This window comes from Ambystoma mexicanum, chromosome 10 (assembly GCF_040938575.1).
Source record: "Ambystoma mexicanum isolate Mex_15411 chromosome 10, UKY_AmexF1_1, whole genome shotgun sequence".
Classification (NCBI taxonomy): Eukaryota; Metazoa; Chordata; class Amphibia; order Caudata; family Ambystomatidae; genus Ambystoma; species Ambystoma mexicanum.
In genome coordinates, this window is record NC_090932.1 from 521,783,880 (window position 1) to 521,797,440 (window position 13,561).

The 13,561-nt window shown below is 46.8% G+C and overlaps 28 non-coding genes and 15 pseudogenes across 28 annotated transcripts; all 43 read left to right on the plus strand.

Annotated features, from left to right (window-relative positions):
* The first annotated feature begins 546 nt into the window (after positions 1–546).
* Positions 547–662, plus strand: LOC138494807 (5S ribosomal RNA; annotated as a pseudogene).
* Positions 663–768: 106 nt separating this feature from the next.
* LOC138497082 (5S ribosomal RNA) lies at positions 769–887 on the plus strand. Its single transcript, XR_011278505.1, has one exon. It is a non-coding gene; the product is annotated as a 5S ribosomal RNA (ribosomal RNA).
* A 106-nt stretch (positions 888–993) lies between these two features.
* LOC138495455 (5S ribosomal RNA) lies at positions 994–1,112 on the plus strand. The gene has a single exon (XR_011277611.1). It is a non-coding gene; the product is annotated as a 5S ribosomal RNA (ribosomal RNA).
* A 106-nt stretch (positions 1,113–1,218) lies between these two features.
* Positions 1,219–1,337, plus strand: LOC138494319 (5S ribosomal RNA). The gene has a single exon (XR_011277260.1). It is a non-coding gene; the product is annotated as a 5S ribosomal RNA (ribosomal RNA).
* A 453-nt stretch (positions 1,338–1,790) lies between these two features.
* Positions 1,791–1,899, plus strand: LOC138495869 (5S ribosomal RNA; annotated as a pseudogene).
* Positions 1,900–2,005: 106 nt separating this feature from the next.
* Positions 2,006–2,114, plus strand: LOC138495061 (5S ribosomal RNA; annotated as a pseudogene).
* A 106-nt stretch (positions 2,115–2,220) lies between these two features.
* LOC138494312 (5S ribosomal RNA) lies at positions 2,221–2,342 on the plus strand. The gene has a single exon (XR_011277253.1). It is a non-coding gene; the product is annotated as a 5S ribosomal RNA (ribosomal RNA).
* A 465-nt stretch (positions 2,343–2,807) lies between these two features.
* On the plus strand, positions 2,808–2,916 carry LOC138495870 (5S ribosomal RNA; annotated as a pseudogene).
* A 106-nt stretch (positions 2,917–3,022) lies between these two features.
* Positions 3,023–3,142, plus strand: LOC138494363 (5S ribosomal RNA). Its single transcript, XR_011277300.1, has one exon. It is a non-coding gene; the product is annotated as a 5S ribosomal RNA (ribosomal RNA).
* Positions 3,143–3,248: 106 nt separating this feature from the next.
* On the plus strand, positions 3,249–3,367 carry LOC138494024 (5S ribosomal RNA). The gene has a single exon (XR_011276992.1). It is a non-coding gene; the product is annotated as a 5S ribosomal RNA (ribosomal RNA).
* Positions 3,368–3,473: 106 nt separating this feature from the next.
* On the plus strand, positions 3,474–3,592 carry LOC138495467 (5S ribosomal RNA). The gene has a single exon (XR_011277612.1). It is a non-coding gene; the product is annotated as a 5S ribosomal RNA (ribosomal RNA).
* A 106-nt stretch (positions 3,593–3,698) lies between these two features.
* LOC138494160 (5S ribosomal RNA) lies at positions 3,699–3,817 on the plus strand. The gene has a single exon (XR_011277115.1). It is a non-coding gene; the product is annotated as a 5S ribosomal RNA (ribosomal RNA).
* Positions 3,818–3,923: 106 nt separating this feature from the next.
* LOC138494494 (5S ribosomal RNA) lies at positions 3,924–4,042 on the plus strand. The gene has a single exon (XR_011277419.1). It is a non-coding gene; the product is annotated as a 5S ribosomal RNA (ribosomal RNA).
* A 106-nt stretch (positions 4,043–4,148) lies between these two features.
* On the plus strand, positions 4,149–4,267 carry LOC138493588 (5S ribosomal RNA). Its single transcript, XR_011276597.1, has one exon. It is a non-coding gene; the product is annotated as a 5S ribosomal RNA (ribosomal RNA).
* Positions 4,268–4,955: 688 nt separating this feature from the next.
* LOC138494661 (5S ribosomal RNA) lies at positions 4,956–5,071 on the plus strand (annotated as a pseudogene).
* A 106-nt stretch (positions 5,072–5,177) lies between these two features.
* LOC138493506 (5S ribosomal RNA) lies at positions 5,178–5,296 on the plus strand. The gene has a single exon (XR_011276522.1). It is a non-coding gene; the product is annotated as a 5S ribosomal RNA (ribosomal RNA).
* A 106-nt stretch (positions 5,297–5,402) lies between these two features.
* Positions 5,403–5,521, plus strand: LOC138493526 (5S ribosomal RNA). The gene has a single exon (XR_011276541.1). It is a non-coding gene; the product is annotated as a 5S ribosomal RNA (ribosomal RNA).
* Positions 5,522–5,627: 106 nt separating this feature from the next.
* LOC138493883 (5S ribosomal RNA) lies at positions 5,628–5,746 on the plus strand. The gene has a single exon (XR_011276864.1). It is a non-coding gene; the product is annotated as a 5S ribosomal RNA (ribosomal RNA).
* Positions 5,747–6,221: 475 nt separating this feature from the next.
* LOC138495871 (5S ribosomal RNA) lies at positions 6,222–6,330 on the plus strand (annotated as a pseudogene).
* Positions 6,331–6,436: 106 nt separating this feature from the next.
* On the plus strand, positions 6,437–6,555 carry LOC138496766 (5S ribosomal RNA). Its single transcript, XR_011278248.1, has one exon. It is a non-coding gene; the product is annotated as a 5S ribosomal RNA (ribosomal RNA).
* Positions 6,556–6,661: 106 nt separating this feature from the next.
* On the plus strand, positions 6,662–6,780 carry LOC138493984 (5S ribosomal RNA). The gene has a single exon (XR_011276956.1). It is a non-coding gene; the product is annotated as a 5S ribosomal RNA (ribosomal RNA).
* A 465-nt stretch (positions 6,781–7,245) lies between these two features.
* Positions 7,246–7,354, plus strand: LOC138495873 (5S ribosomal RNA; annotated as a pseudogene).
* Positions 7,355–7,460: 106 nt separating this feature from the next.
* On the plus strand, positions 7,461–7,579 carry LOC138495480 (5S ribosomal RNA). Its single transcript, XR_011277613.1, has one exon. It is a non-coding gene; the product is annotated as a 5S ribosomal RNA (ribosomal RNA).
* A 106-nt stretch (positions 7,580–7,685) lies between these two features.
* On the plus strand, positions 7,686–7,804 carry LOC138493569 (5S ribosomal RNA). Its single transcript, XR_011276580.1, has one exon. It is a non-coding gene; the product is annotated as a 5S ribosomal RNA (ribosomal RNA).
* A 106-nt stretch (positions 7,805–7,910) lies between these two features.
* Positions 7,911–8,019, plus strand: LOC138495221 (5S ribosomal RNA; annotated as a pseudogene).
* A 106-nt stretch (positions 8,020–8,125) lies between these two features.
* On the plus strand, positions 8,126–8,244 carry LOC138494202 (5S ribosomal RNA). Its single transcript, XR_011277153.1, has one exon. It is a non-coding gene; the product is annotated as a 5S ribosomal RNA (ribosomal RNA).
* Positions 8,245–8,720: 476 nt separating this feature from the next.
* On the plus strand, positions 8,721–8,829 carry LOC138495874 (5S ribosomal RNA; annotated as a pseudogene).
* A 106-nt stretch (positions 8,830–8,935) lies between these two features.
* Positions 8,936–9,054, plus strand: LOC138495492 (5S ribosomal RNA). Its single transcript, XR_011277614.1, has one exon. It is a non-coding gene; the product is annotated as a 5S ribosomal RNA (ribosomal RNA).
* A 106-nt stretch (positions 9,055–9,160) lies between these two features.
* Positions 9,161–9,269, plus strand: LOC138494837 (5S ribosomal RNA; annotated as a pseudogene).
* Positions 9,270–9,375: 106 nt separating this feature from the next.
* LOC138495504 (5S ribosomal RNA) lies at positions 9,376–9,494 on the plus strand. The gene has a single exon (XR_011277615.1). It is a non-coding gene; the product is annotated as a 5S ribosomal RNA (ribosomal RNA).
* Positions 9,495–9,600: 106 nt separating this feature from the next.
* Positions 9,601–9,709, plus strand: LOC138495223 (5S ribosomal RNA; annotated as a pseudogene).
* A 106-nt stretch (positions 9,710–9,815) lies between these two features.
* LOC138493469 (5S ribosomal RNA) lies at positions 9,816–9,934 on the plus strand. The gene has a single exon (XR_011276489.1). It is a non-coding gene; the product is annotated as a 5S ribosomal RNA (ribosomal RNA).
* Positions 9,935–10,409: 475 nt separating this feature from the next.
* Positions 10,410–10,518, plus strand: LOC138495875 (5S ribosomal RNA; annotated as a pseudogene).
* A 106-nt stretch (positions 10,519–10,624) lies between these two features.
* On the plus strand, positions 10,625–10,740 carry LOC138494663 (5S ribosomal RNA; annotated as a pseudogene).
* A 106-nt stretch (positions 10,741–10,846) lies between these two features.
* On the plus strand, positions 10,847–10,965 carry LOC138493507 (5S ribosomal RNA). The gene has a single exon (XR_011276523.1). It is a non-coding gene; the product is annotated as a 5S ribosomal RNA (ribosomal RNA).
* A 106-nt stretch (positions 10,966–11,071) lies between these two features.
* On the plus strand, positions 11,072–11,190 carry LOC138496141 (5S ribosomal RNA). Its single transcript, XR_011277697.1, has one exon. It is a non-coding gene; the product is annotated as a 5S ribosomal RNA (ribosomal RNA).
* A 106-nt stretch (positions 11,191–11,296) lies between these two features.
* On the plus strand, positions 11,297–11,415 carry LOC138494383 (5S ribosomal RNA). Its single transcript, XR_011277318.1, has one exon. It is a non-coding gene; the product is annotated as a 5S ribosomal RNA (ribosomal RNA).
* A 465-nt stretch (positions 11,416–11,880) lies between these two features.
* LOC138495877 (5S ribosomal RNA) lies at positions 11,881–11,989 on the plus strand (annotated as a pseudogene).
* Positions 11,990–12,095: 106 nt separating this feature from the next.
* On the plus strand, positions 12,096–12,214 carry LOC138495516 (5S ribosomal RNA). Its single transcript, XR_011277616.1, has one exon. It is a non-coding gene; the product is annotated as a 5S ribosomal RNA (ribosomal RNA).
* A 106-nt stretch (positions 12,215–12,320) lies between these two features.
* Positions 12,321–12,439, plus strand: LOC138493532 (5S ribosomal RNA). Its single transcript, XR_011276546.1, has one exon. It is a non-coding gene; the product is annotated as a 5S ribosomal RNA (ribosomal RNA).
* Positions 12,440–12,545: 106 nt separating this feature from the next.
* Positions 12,546–12,664, plus strand: LOC138495528 (5S ribosomal RNA). Its single transcript, XR_011277617.1, has one exon. It is a non-coding gene; the product is annotated as a 5S ribosomal RNA (ribosomal RNA).
* Positions 12,665–12,770: 106 nt separating this feature from the next.
* On the plus strand, positions 12,771–12,879 carry LOC138495224 (5S ribosomal RNA; annotated as a pseudogene).
* Positions 12,880–12,985: 106 nt separating this feature from the next.
* Positions 12,986–13,104, plus strand: LOC138493470 (5S ribosomal RNA). Its single transcript, XR_011276490.1, has one exon. It is a non-coding gene; the product is annotated as a 5S ribosomal RNA (ribosomal RNA).
* Positions 13,105–13,561: the final 457 nt, after the last annotated feature.

The following is a 13,561-nucleotide window of genomic DNA, read 5'->3' on the forward strand; positions in this document are numbered from 1 at the left end:
AACATACGGGTAGTGTGTTCATGGGTAATAAATCTACCTTCACATGTAATGCAGTTCAGAGAATATTGAGTCCATAAAGAGTCTTGAAAGAAAGCCATGGTTGTGTTGGTTGTTCTCTCCAACTCCCTGCAACAGAAACAGGATGGATGGAGTAAAGTTATCCAACCAGACATAGGAGTCCTGAATGGGCCCACAAGTCTTATATATCTCGCCTGATCGAGCCTGATCGAGCGCTGATCGGGTGATGAGCGTGGTATCATGTTGCAAGTGGCTTTATGGCTTAGCTTACTAACTGTAAATGCATAAGAGTAATACTCTTAGCATTTCTCAATTTTAGGGCTACACCACAATGAATGTGCCCGATCTCGGAAGCTAAGCAGTTTCGGGCCTAGTTAGTACCTGGATGGGAGACCGCCTGGGAATACCAGGTGCTGTAGGCTTTTTTGTGCTCCATGTTCAGGCAGTGAGCCATTTCTCAATTGGCTTTCAAAACTGCATGGTCTAGCCAACTAGATGCTTAAAGGTACAAATCTCAGAAGGCCCAGAGCCCACGGCCACACCACACTGAATGCGCCTGATCTCTGATCTCAGAAGCTAAGCAGTGTCGGGCCTAGTTAGTACCTGGATGGGAGACTGCCTGGGAATACCAGGTGCTGTAGGCTTTTTTGTGCTCCATGTTCAGGCAGTGAGCCATTTCTCAATTGGCTTTCAAAACTGCATGGTCTAGCCAACTAGATGCTTAAAGGTACAAATCTCAGAAGGCCCAGAGCCTACGGCCACACCACGCTGAATGCGCCTGATCTCGTCTGATCTCAGAAGCTAAGCAGTGTCGGGCCTAGTTAGTACCTGGATGGGAGACCGCCTGGGAATACCAGGTGCTGTAGGCTTTTTTGTGCTCCATGTTCAGGCAGTGAGCCATTTCTCAATTGGCTTTCAAAACTGCATGGTCTAGCCAACTAGATGCTTAAAGGTACAAATCTCAGAAGGCCCAGAGCCTACGGCCACACCACACTGAATGCGCCTGATCTCGTCTGATCTCAGAAGCTAAGCAGTGTCGGGCCTAGTTAGTACCTGGATGGGAGACCGCCTGGGAATACCAGGTGCTGTAGGCTTTTTTGTGCTCCATGTTCAGGCAGTGAGCCATTTCTCAATTGGCTTTCAAAACTGCATGGTCTAGCCAACTAGATTCTTAAAGGTACAAATCTCAGAAGGCCCAGAGCCTACGGCCACACCACACTGAATGCGCCTGATCTCGTCTGATTTCAGAAGCTAAGCAGTGTCGGGCCTAGTTAGTACCTGGATGGGAGACCGCCTGGGAATACCAGGTTCTGTAGGCTTTTTTGTGCTCTATGATTAGTAATTGTGCCACTTCTCAATTTCTTTTTAAATTTGCTTATGATTCCAAAATAAATGTATCCCTTTTAATAGCGGAAATGTTGGACAACAACATGAGGGCTGGCGCTACCTATTTACATAAAATTAACATACGGGTAGTGGGTTCATGGGTAATAAATCTACCTTCACATGTAATGCAGTTCAGAGAATATTGAGTCTTGAAAGAAAGCCATGGTTGTGTTGGTTGTTCTCTCCAACTCCCTGCAACATAAACAGGATGGATGGAGTAAAGTTATCCTACCAGACATAGGAGTCCTGAATGGGCCCACAAGTCTTATATATCTCGCCTGATCGAGCCTGATCGGGTGATGAGCGTGGTATCATGTTGCAAGTGGCTTTATGGCTTAGCTTACTAACTGTAAATGCATAAGAGTAATACTCTTAGCATTTCTCAATTTTAGGGCTACACCACAATGAATGCGCCCGATCTCGGAAGCTAAGCAGTTTCGGGCCTAGTTAGTACCTGGATGGGAGACCGCCTGGGAATACCAGGTGCTGTAGGCTTTTTTGTGCTCCATGTTCAGGCAGTGAGCCATTTCTCAATTGGCTTTCAAAACTGCATGGTCTAGCCAACTAGATGCTTAAAGGTACAAATCTCAGAAGGCCCAGAGCCTACGGCCACACCACACTGAATGCGTCTGATCTCAGAAGCTAAGCAGTGTCGGGCCTAGTTAGTACCTGGATGGGAGACCGCCTGGGAATACCAGGTGCTGTAGGCTTTTTTGTGCTCCATTTTCAGGCAGTGAGCCATTTCTCAATTGGCTTTCAAAACTCCATGGTCTAGCCAACTAGATGCTTAAAGGTACAAATCTCAGAAGGCCCAGAGCCTACGGCCACACCACACTGAATGTGCCTCCTGATCTCGTCTGATCTCAGAAGCTAAGCAGTGTCGGGCCTAGTTAGTACCTGGATGGGAGACCGCCTGGGAATACCAGGTGCTGTAGGCTTTTTTGTGCTCTATGATTAGTAATTGTGCCACTTCTCAATTTCTTTTTAAATTTGCTTATGATTCCAAAATAAATGTATCCCTTTTAATAGCGGAAATGTTGGACAACAACATGAGGGCTGGCGCTACCTATTTACATAAAATTAACATACGGGTAGTGTGTTCATGGGTAATAATTCTACCTTCACATGTAATGCAGTTCAGAGAATATTGAGTCCATAAAGAGTCTTGAAAGAAAGCCATGGTTGTGTTGGTTGTTCTCTCCAACTCCCTGCAACAGAAACAGGATGGATGGAGTAAAGTTATCCTACCAGACATAGGAGTCCTGAATGGGCCCACAAGTCTTATATATCTCGCCTGATCGAGCGCTGATCGGGTGATGAGCGTGGTATCATGTTGCAAGTGGCTTTATGGCTTAGCTTACTAACTGTAAATGCATAAGAGTAATACTCTTAGCATTTCTCAATTTTAGGGCTACACCACAATGAATGCGCCCGATCTCGGAAGCTAAGCAGTTTCGGGCCTAGTTAGTACCTGGATGGGAGACCGCCTGGGAATACCAGGTGCTGTAGGCTTTTTTGTGCTCCATGTTCAGGCAGTGAGCCATTTCTCAATTGGCTTTCAAAACTGCATGGTCTAGCCAACTAGATGCTTAAAGGTACAAATCTCAGAAGGCCCAGATCCTACGGCCACACCACACTGAATGCGCCTGATCTCGTCTGATCTCATGAAGCTAAGCAGTGTCGGGCCTAGTTAGTACTTGGATGGGAGACCGCCTGGGAATACCAGGTGCTGTAGGCTTTTTTGTGCTCCATGTTCAGACAGTGAGACATTTCTCAATTGGCTTTCAAAACTGCATTGTCTAGCCAACTAGATGCTTAAAGGAACAAATCTCAGAAGGCCCAGAGCCTAAGGCCACACCACACTGAATGCGCCTGATCTCGTCTGATCTCAGAAGCTAAGCAGTGTCGGGCCTAGTTAGTACCTGGATGGGAGACCGCCTGGGAATACCAGGTGCTGTAGGCTTTTTTGTGCTCCATGTTCAGGCAGTGAGCCATTTCTCAATTGGCTTTCAAAACTGCATGGTCTAGCCAACTAGATGCTTAAAGGTACAAATCTCAGAAGGCCCAGAGCCTACGGCCACACCACACTGAATGCGCCTGATCTCGTCTGATCTCAGAAGCTAAGCAGTGTCGGGCCTAGTTAGTACCTGGATGGGAGACCGCCTGGGAATACCAGGTGCTGTAGGCTTTTTTGTGCTCCATGTTCAGGCAGTGAGCCATTTCTCAATTGGCTTTCAAAACTGCATGGTCTAGCCAACTAGATGCTTAAAGGTACAAATCTCAGAAGGCCCAGAGCCTTTGGCCACACCACACTGAATGTGCCTGATCTCGTCTGATCTCAGAAGCTAAGCAGTGTCGGGCCTAGTTAGTACCTGGATGGGAGACCGCCTGGGAATACCAGGTGCTGTAGGCTTTTTTGTGCTCCATGTTCAGGCAGTGAGCCATTTCTCAATTGGCTTTCAAAACTGCATGGTCTAGCCAACTAGATGCTTAAAGGTACAAATCTCAGAAGGCCCAGAGCTTACGGCCAGATCACACTGAATGCGCCTGATCTCGTCTGATCTCAGAAGCTATGCAGTGTCGGGCCTAGTTAGTACCTGGATGGGAGACCGCCTGGGAATACCAGGTGCTGTAGGCTTTTTTGTGCTCCATGTTCAGGCAGTGAGCCATTTCTCAATTGGCTTTCAAAACTGCATGGTCTAGCCAACTAGATGCTTACAGGTACAAATCTCAGAAGGCCCAGAGCCTACGGCCACACCACACTGAATGTGCCTGATCTCGTCTGATCTCAGAAGCTAAGCAGTGTCGGGCCTAGTTAGTACCTAGATGGGAGACCGCCTGGGAATACCAGGTGCTGTAGGCTTTTTTGTGCTCTATGATTAGTAATTGTGCCACTTCTCAATTTCTTTTTAAATTTGCTTATGATTCCAAAATAAATGTATCCCTTTTAATAGCGGAAATGTTGGACAACAACATGAGGGCTGGCGCTACCTATTTACATAAAATTAACATACGGGTAGTGTGTTCATGGGTAATAAATCTACCTTCACATGTAATGCAGTAATGCAGTTCAGAGAATATTGAGTCCATAAAGAGTCTTGAAAGAAAGCCATGGTTGTGTTGGTTGTTCTCTCCAACTCCCTGCAACAGAAACAGGATGGATGGAGTAAAGTTATCCAACCAGACATAACAGTCCTGAATGGGCCCACAAGTCTTATATGTCTCGCCTGATCGAGCGCTGATCGGGTGATGAGCGTGGTATCATGTTGCAAGTGGCTTTATGGCTTAGCTTACTAACTGTAAATGCATAAGAGTAATACTCTTAGCATTTCTCAATTTTAGGGCTACACCACAATGAATGCGCCCGATCTCGGAAGCTAAGCAGTTTCGGGCCTAGTTAGTACCTGGATGGGAGACCGCCTGGGAATACCAGGTGCTGTAGTCTTTTTTGTGCTCCATGTTCAGGCAGTGAGCCATTTCTCAATTGGCTTTCAAAATTGCATGGTCTAGCCAACTAGATGCTTAAAGGTACAAATCTCAGAAGGCCCAGAGCCCACGGCCACACCACACTGAATGCGCCTGATCTCTGATCTCAGAAGCTAAGCAGTGTCGGGCCTAGTTAGTACCTGGATGGGAGACCGCCTGGGAATACCAGGTGCTGTAGGCTTTTTTGTGCTCCATGTTCAGGCAGTGAGCCATTTCTCAATTGGCTTTCAAAACTGCATGGTCTAGCCAACTAGATGCTTAAAGGTACAAATCTCAGAAGGCCCAGAGCCTACGGCCACACCACACTGAATGCGCCTGATCTCGTCTGATCTTAGAAGCTAAGCAGTGTTGGGCCTAGTTAGTACCTGGATGGGAGACCGCCTGGGAATACCAGGTGCTGTAGGCTTTTTTGTGCTCCATGTTCAGGCAGTGAGCCATTTCTCAATTGGCTTTCAAAACTGCATGGTCTAGCCAACTAGATGCTTAAAGGTACAAATCTCAGAAGGCCCAGAGCCTACGGCCACACCACACTGAATGCGCCTGATCTCATCTGATCTCAGAAGCTAAGCAGTGTCGGGCCTAGTTAATACCTGGATGGGAGACCGCCTGGGAATACCAGGTGCTGTAGGCTTTTTTGTGCTCCATGTTCAGGCAGTGAGCCATTTCTCAATTGGCTTTCAAAACTGCATGGTCTAGCCAACTAGATGCTTAAAGGTACAAATCTCAGAAGGCCCAGAGCCTACGGCCACACCACACTGAATGCGCCTGATCTCGTCTGATCTCAGAAGCTAAGCAGTGTCGGGCCTAGTTAGTACCTGGATGGGAGACCGCCTGGGAATACCAGGTTCTGTAGGCTTTTTTGTGCTCTATGATTAGTAATTGTGCCACTTCTCAATTTCTTTTTAAATTTGCTTATGATTCCAAAATAAATGTATCCCTTTTAATAGCGGAAATGTTGGACAACAACATGAGGGCTGGCGCTACCTATTTACATAAAATTAACATACGGGTAGTGTGTTCATGGGTAATAAATCTACCTTCACATGTAATGCAGTTCAGAGAATATTGAGTCCATAAAGAGTCTTGAAAGAAAGCCATGGTTGTGTTGGTTGTTCTCTCCAACTCCCTGCAACAGAAACAGGATGGATGGAGTAAAGTTATCCAACCAGACATAGGAGTCGTGAATGGGCCCACAAGTCTTATATATCTCGCCTGATCGAGCCTGATCGAGCGCTGATCAGGTGATGAGCGTGGTATCATGTTGCAAGTGGCTTTATGGCTTAGCTTACTAACTGTAAATGCATAAGAGTAATACTCTTAGCATTTCTCAATTTTAGGGCTACACCACAATGAATGCGCCCGATCTCGGAAGCTAAGCAGTTTCGGGCCTAGTTAGTACCTGGATGGGAGACCGCCTGGGAATACCAGGTGCTGTAGGCTTTTTTGTGCTCCATGTTCAGGCAGTGAGCCATTTCTCAATTGGCTTTCAAAACTGCATGGTCTAGCCAACTAGATGCTTAAAGGTACAAATCTCAGAAGGCCCAGAGCCTACAGCCACACCACACTGAATGCGCCTGATCTCGTCTGATCTCAGAAGCTAAGCAGTGTCGGGCCTAGTTAGTACCTGGATGGGAGACCGCCTGGGAATACCAGGTGCTGTAGGCTTTTTTGTGCTCCATGTTCAGGCAGTGAGCCATTTCTCAATTGGCTTTCAAAACTGCATGGTCTAGCCAACTAGATGCTTAAAGGTACAAATCTCAGAAGGCCCAGAGCCTTCGGCCACACCACACTGAATGTGCCTGATCTCGTCTGATCTCAGAAGCTAAGCAGTGTCGGGCCTAGTTAGTACCTGGATGGGAGACCGCCTGGGAATACCAGGTGCTGTAGGCTTTTTTGTGCTCTATGATTAGTAATTGTGCCACTTCTCAATTTCTTTTTAAATTTGCTTATGATTCCAAAATAAATGTATCCCTTTTAATAGCGGAAATGTTGGACAACAACATGAGGGCTGGCGCTACCTATTTACATAAAATTAACATACGGGTAGTGTGTTCATGGGTAATAAATCTACCTTCACATGTAATGCAGTTCAGAGAATATTGAGTCCATAAAGAGTCTTGAAAGAAAGCCATGGTTGTGTTGGTTGTTCTCTCCAACTCCCTGCAACAGAAACAGGATGGATGCAGTAAAGTTATCCTACCAGACATAGGAGTCCTGAATGGGCCCACAAGTCTTATATATCTCGCCTGATCGAGCGCTGATCGGGTGATGAGCGTGGTATCATGTTGCAAGTGGCTTTATGGCTTAGCTTACTAACTGTAAATGCATAAGAGTAATACTCTTAGCATTTCTCAATTTTAGGGCTACACCACAATGAATGCGCCCGATCTCGGAAGCTAAGCAGTTTCGGGCCTAGTTAGTACCTGGATGGGAGACCGCCTGGGAATACCAGGTGCTGTAGGCTTTTTTGTGCTCCATGTTCAGGCAGTGAGCCATTTCTCAATTGGCTTTCAAAACTGCATGGTCTAGCCAACTAGATGCTTAAAGGTACAAATCTCAGAAGGCCCAGAGCCTACGGCCACACCACACTGAATGCGCCTGATCTCGTCTGATCTCAGAAGCTAAGCAGTGTCGGGCCTAGTTAGTACCTGGATGGGAGACCGCCTGGGAATACCAGGTGCTGTAGGCTTTTTTGTGCTCCATGTTCAGGCAGTGAGCCATTTCTCAATTGGCTTTCAAAACTGCATGGTCTAGCCAACTAGATGCTTAAAGGTACAAATCTCAGAAGGCCCAGAGACTACGGCCACACCACACTGAATGCGCCTGATCTCGTCTGATCTCAGAAGCTAAGCAGTGTCGGGCCTAGTTAGTACCTGGATGGGAGACCGCCTGGGAATACCAGGTGCTGTAGGCTTTTTTGTGCTCCATGTTCAGGCAGTGAGCCATTTCTTAATTGGCTTTCAAAACTGCATGGTCTAGCCAACTAGATGCTTAAAGGTACAAATCTCAGAAGGCCCAGAGCCTACGGCCACACCACACTGAATGCGTCTGATCTCAGAAGCTAAGCAGTGTCGGGCCTAGTTAGTACCTGGATGGGAGACCGCCTGGGAATACCAGGTGCTGTAGGATTTTTTGTGCTCCATGTTCAGGCAGTGAGCCATTTCTCAATTGGCTTTCAAAACTGCATGGTCTAGCCAACTAGATGCTTAAAGGTACAAATCTCAGAAGGCCCAGAGCCTACGGCCACACCACACTGAATGTGCCTGATCTCGTCTGATCTCAGAAGCTATGCAGTGTCGGGCCTAGTTAGTACCTGGATGGGAGACCGCCTGGGAATACCAGGTGCTGTAGGCTTTTTTGTGCTCTATGATTAGTAATTGTGCCACTTCTCAATTTCTTTTTAAATTTGCTTATGATTCCAAAATAAATGTATCCCTTTTAATAGCGGAAATGTTGGACAACAACATGAGGGCTGGCGCTACCTATTTACATAAAATTAACATACGGGTAGTGTGTTCATGGGTAATAAATCTACCTTCACATGTAATGCAGTTCAGAGAATATTGAGTCCATAAAGAGTCTTGAAAGAAAGCCATGGTTGTGTTGGTTGTTCTCTCCAACTCCCTGCAACAGAAACAGGATGGATGCAGTAAAGTTATCCTACCAGACATAGGAGTCCTGAATGGGCCCACAAGTCTTATATATCTCGCCTGATCGAGCGCTGATCGAGCGCTGATCGGGTGATGAGCGTGGTATCATGTTGCAAGTGGCTTTATGGCTTAGCTTACTAACTGTAAATGCATAAGAGTAATACTCTTAGCATTTCTCAATTTTAGGGCTACACCACAATGAATGCGCCCGATCTCGGAAGCTAAGCAGTTTCGGGCCTAGTTAGTACCTGGATGGGAGACCGCCTGGGAATACCAGGTGCTGTAGGCTTTTTTGTGCTCCATGTTCAGGCAGTGAGCCATTTCTCAATTGGCTTTCAAAACTGCATGGTCTAGCCAACTAGATGCTTAAAGGTACAAATCTCAGAAGGCCCAGAGCCTACGGCCACACCACACTGAATGCGCCTGATCTCGTCTGATCTCAGAAGCTAAGCAGTGTCGGGCCTAGTTAGTACCTGGATGGGAGACCGCCTGGGAATACCAGGTGCTGTAGGCTTTTTTGTGCTCCATGTTCAGGCAGTGAGCCATTTCTCAATTGGCTTTCAAAACTGCATGGTCTAGCCAACTAGATGCTTAAAGGTACAAATCTCAGAAGGCCCAGAGCCTATGGCCACACCACACTGAATGCGCCTGATCTCAGAAGCTAAGCAGTGTTGGGCCTAGTTAGTACCTGGATGGGAGACCGCCTGGGAATACCAGGTGCTGTAGGCTTTTTTGTGCTCCATGTTCAGGCAGTGAGCCATTTCTCAATTGGCTTTCAAAACTGCATGGTCTAGCCAATTAGATGCTTAAAGGTACAAATCTCAGAAGGCCCAGAGCCTACGGCCACACCACACTGAATGCGCCTGATCTCGTCTGATCTCAGAAGCTAAGCAGTGTCGGGCCTAGTTAGTACCTGGATGGGAGACCGCCTGGGAATACCAGGTGCTGTAGGCTTTTTTGTGCTCCATGTTCAGGCAGTGAGCCATTTCTCAATTGGCTTTCAAAACTGCATGGTCTAGCCAACTAGATGCTTAAAGGTACAAATCTCAGAAGGCCCAGAGCCTACGGCCACACCACACTGAATGCGTCTGATCTCAGAAGCTAAGCAGTGTCGGGCCTAGTTAGTACCTGGATGGGAGACCGCCTGGGAATACCAGGTGCTGTAGGATTTTTTGTGCTCCATGTTCAGGCAGTGAGCCATTTCTCAATTGGCTTTCAAAACTGCATGGTCTAGCCAACTAGATGCTTAAAGGTACAAATCTCAGAAGGACCAGAGCCTACGGCCACACCACACTGAATGTGCCTGATCTCGTCTGATCTCAGAAGCTAAGCAGTGTCGGGCCTAGTTAGTACCTGGATGGGAGACCGCCTGGGAATACCAGGTGCTGTAGGCTTTTTTGTGCTCTATGATTAGTAATTGTGCCACTTCTCAATTTCTTTTTAAATTTGCTTATGATTCCAAAATAAATGTATCCCTTTTAATAGCGGAAATGTTGGACAACAACATGAGGGCTGGCGCTACCTATTTACATAAAATTAACATACGGGTAGTGTGTTCATGGGTAATAAATCTACCTTCACATGTAATGCAGTTCAGAGAATATTGAGTCCATAAAGAGTCTTGAAAGAAAGCCATGGTTGTGTTGGTTGTTCTCTCCAACTCCCTGCAACAGAAACAGGATGGATGGAGTAAAGTTATCCAACCAGACATAGGAGTCCTGAATGGGCCCACAAGTCTTATATATCTCGCCTGATCGAGCCTGATCGAGCGCTGATCGGGTGATGAGCGTGGTATCATGTTGCAAGTGGCTTTATGGCTTAGCTTACTAACTGTAAATGCATAAGAGTAATACTCTTCGCATTTCTCAATTTTAGGGCTACACCACAATGAATGCGCCCGATCTCGGAAGCTAAGCAGTTTCGGGCCTAGTTAGTACCTGGATGGGAGACCGCCTGGGAATACCAGGTGCTGTAGGCTTTTTTGTGCTCCATGTTCAGGCAGTGAGCCATTTCTCAATTGGCTTTCAAAACTGCATGGTCTAGCCAACTAGATGCTTAAAGGTACAAATCTCAGAAGGCCCAGAGCCCACGGCCACACCACACTGAATGCGCCTGATCTCTGATCTCAGAAGCTAAGCAGTGTCGGGCCTAGTTAGTACCTGGATGGGAGACCGCCTGGGAATACCAGGTGCTGTAGGCTTTTTTGTGCTCCATGTTCAGGCAGTGAGCCATTTCTCAATTGGCTTTCAAAACTGCATGGTCTAGCCAACTAGATGCTTAAAGGTACAAATCTCAGAAGGCCCAGAGCCTACGGCCACACCACACTGAATGCGCCTGATCTCGTCTGATCTTAGAAGCTAAGCAGTGTTGGGCCTAGTTAGTACCTGGATGGGAGACCGCCTGGGAATACCAGGTGCTGTAGGCTTTTTTGTGCTCCATGTTCAGGCAGTGAGCCATTTCTCAATTGGCTTTCAAAACTGCATGGTCTAGCCAACTAGATGCTTAAAGGTACAAATCTCAGAAGGCCCAGAGCCTACGGCCACACCACACTGAATGCGCCTGATCTCATCTGATCTCAGAAGCTAAGCAGTGTCGGGCCTAGTTAGTACCTGGATGGGAGACCGCCTGGGAATACCAGGTGCTGTAGGCTTTTTTGTGCTCCATGTTCAGGCAGTGAGCCATTTCTCAATTGGCTTTCAAAACTGCATGGTCTAGCCAACTAGATGCTTAAAGGTACAAATCTCAGAAGGCCCAGAGCCTACGGCCACACCACACTGAATGCGCCTGATCTTGTCTGATCTCAGAAGCTAAGCAGTGTCGGGCCTAGTTAGTACCTGGATGGGAGACCGCCTGGGAATACCAGGTTCTGTAGGCTTTTTTGTGCTCTATGATTAGTAATTGTGCCACTTCTCAATTTCTTTTTAAATTTGCTTATGATTCCAAAATAAATGTATCCCTTTTAATAGCGGAAATGTTGGACAACAACATGAGGGCTGGCGCTACCTATTTACATAAAATTAACATACGGGTAGTGTGTTCATGGGTAATAAATCTACCTTCACATGTAATGCAGTTCAGAGAATATTGAGTCCATAAAGAGTCTTGAAAGAAAGCCATGGTTGTGTTGGTTGTTCTCTCCAACTCCCTGCAACAGAAACAGGATGGATGGAGTAAAGTTATCCAACCAGACATAGGAGTCGTGAATGGGCCCACAAGTCTTATATATCTCGCCTGATCGAGCGCTGATCGGGTGATGAGCGTGGTATCATGTTGCAAGTGGCTTTATGGCTTAGCTTACTAACTGTAAATGCATAAGAGTAATACTCTTAGCATTTCTCAATTTTAGGGCTACACCACAATGAATGCGCCCGATCTCGGAAGCTAAGCAGTTTCGGGCCTAGTTAGTACCTGGATGGGAGACCGCCTGGGAATACCAGGTGCTGTAGGCTTTTTTGTGCTCCATGTTCAGGCAGTGAGCCATTTCTCAATTGGCTTTCAAAACTGCATGGTCTAGCCAACTAGATGCTTAAAGGTACAAATCTCAGAAGGCCCAGAGCCTACGGCCACACCACACTGAATGCGCCTGATCTCGTCTGATCTCAGAAGCTAAGCAGTGTCGGGCCTAGTTAGTACCTGGATGGGAGACCGCCTGGGAATACCAGGTGCTGTAGGCTTTTTTGTGCTCCATGTTCAGGCAGTGAGCCATTTCTCAATTGGCTTTCAAAACTGCATGGTCTAGCCAACTAGATGCTTAAAGGTACAAATCTCAGAAGGCCCAGAGCCTACGGCCACACCACACTGAATGCGCCTGATCTCGTCTGATCTCAGAAGCTAAGCAGTGTTGGGCCTAGTTAGTACCTGGATGGGAGACCGCCTGGGAATACCAGGTGCTGTAGGCTTTTTTGTGCTCCATGTTCAGGCAGTGAGCCATTTCTCAATTGGCTTTCAAAACTGCATGGTCTAGCCAATTAGATGCTTAAAGGTACAAATCTCAGAAGGCCCAGAGCCTACGGCCACACCACACTGAATGCGCCTGATCTCGTCTGATCTCAGAAGCTAAGCAGTGTCGGGCCTAGTTAGTACCTGGATGGGAGACCGCCTGGGAATACCAGGTGCTGTAGGCTTTTTTGTGCTCCATGTTCAGGCAGTGAGCCATTTCTTAATTGGCTTTCAAAACTGCATGGTCTAGCCAACTAGATGCTTAAAGGTACAAATCTCAGAAGGCCCAGAGCCTACGGCCACACCACACTGAATGCGTCTGATCTCAGAAGCTAAGCAGTGTCGGGCCTAGTTAGTACCTGGATGGGAGACCGCCTGGGAATACCAGGTGCTGTAGGATTTTTTGTGCTCCATGTTCAGGCAGTGAGCCATTTCTCAATTGGCTTTCAAAACTGCATGGTCTAGCCAACTAGATGCTTAAAGGTACAAATCTCAGAAGGCCCAGAGCCTACGGCCACACCACACTGAATGTGCCTGATCTCGTCTGATCTCAGAAGCTAAGCAGTGTCGGGCCTAGTTAGTACCTGGATGGGAGACCGCCTGGGAATACCAGGTGCTGTAGGCTTTTTTGTGCTCTATAATTAGTAATTGTGCCACTTCTCAATTTCTTTTTAAATTTGCTTATGATTCCAAAATAAATGTATCCCTTTTAATAGCGGAAATGTTGGACAACAACATGAGGGCTGGCGCTACCTATTTACATAAAATTAACATACGGGTAGTGTGTTCATGGGTAATAAATCTACCTTCACATGTAATGCAGTTCAGAGAATATTGAGTCCATAAAGAGTCTTGAAAGAAAGCCATGGTTGTGTTGGTTGTTCTCTCCAACTCCCTGCAACAGAAACAGGATGGATGCAGTAAAGTTATCCTACCAGACATAGGAGTCATGAATGGGCCCACAAGTCTTATATATCTCGCCTGATCTCGCCTGATCGAGCGCTGATCGGGTGATGAGCGTGGTATCATGTTGCAAGTGGCTTTATGGCTTAGCTTACTAACTGTAAATGCATAAGAGTAAT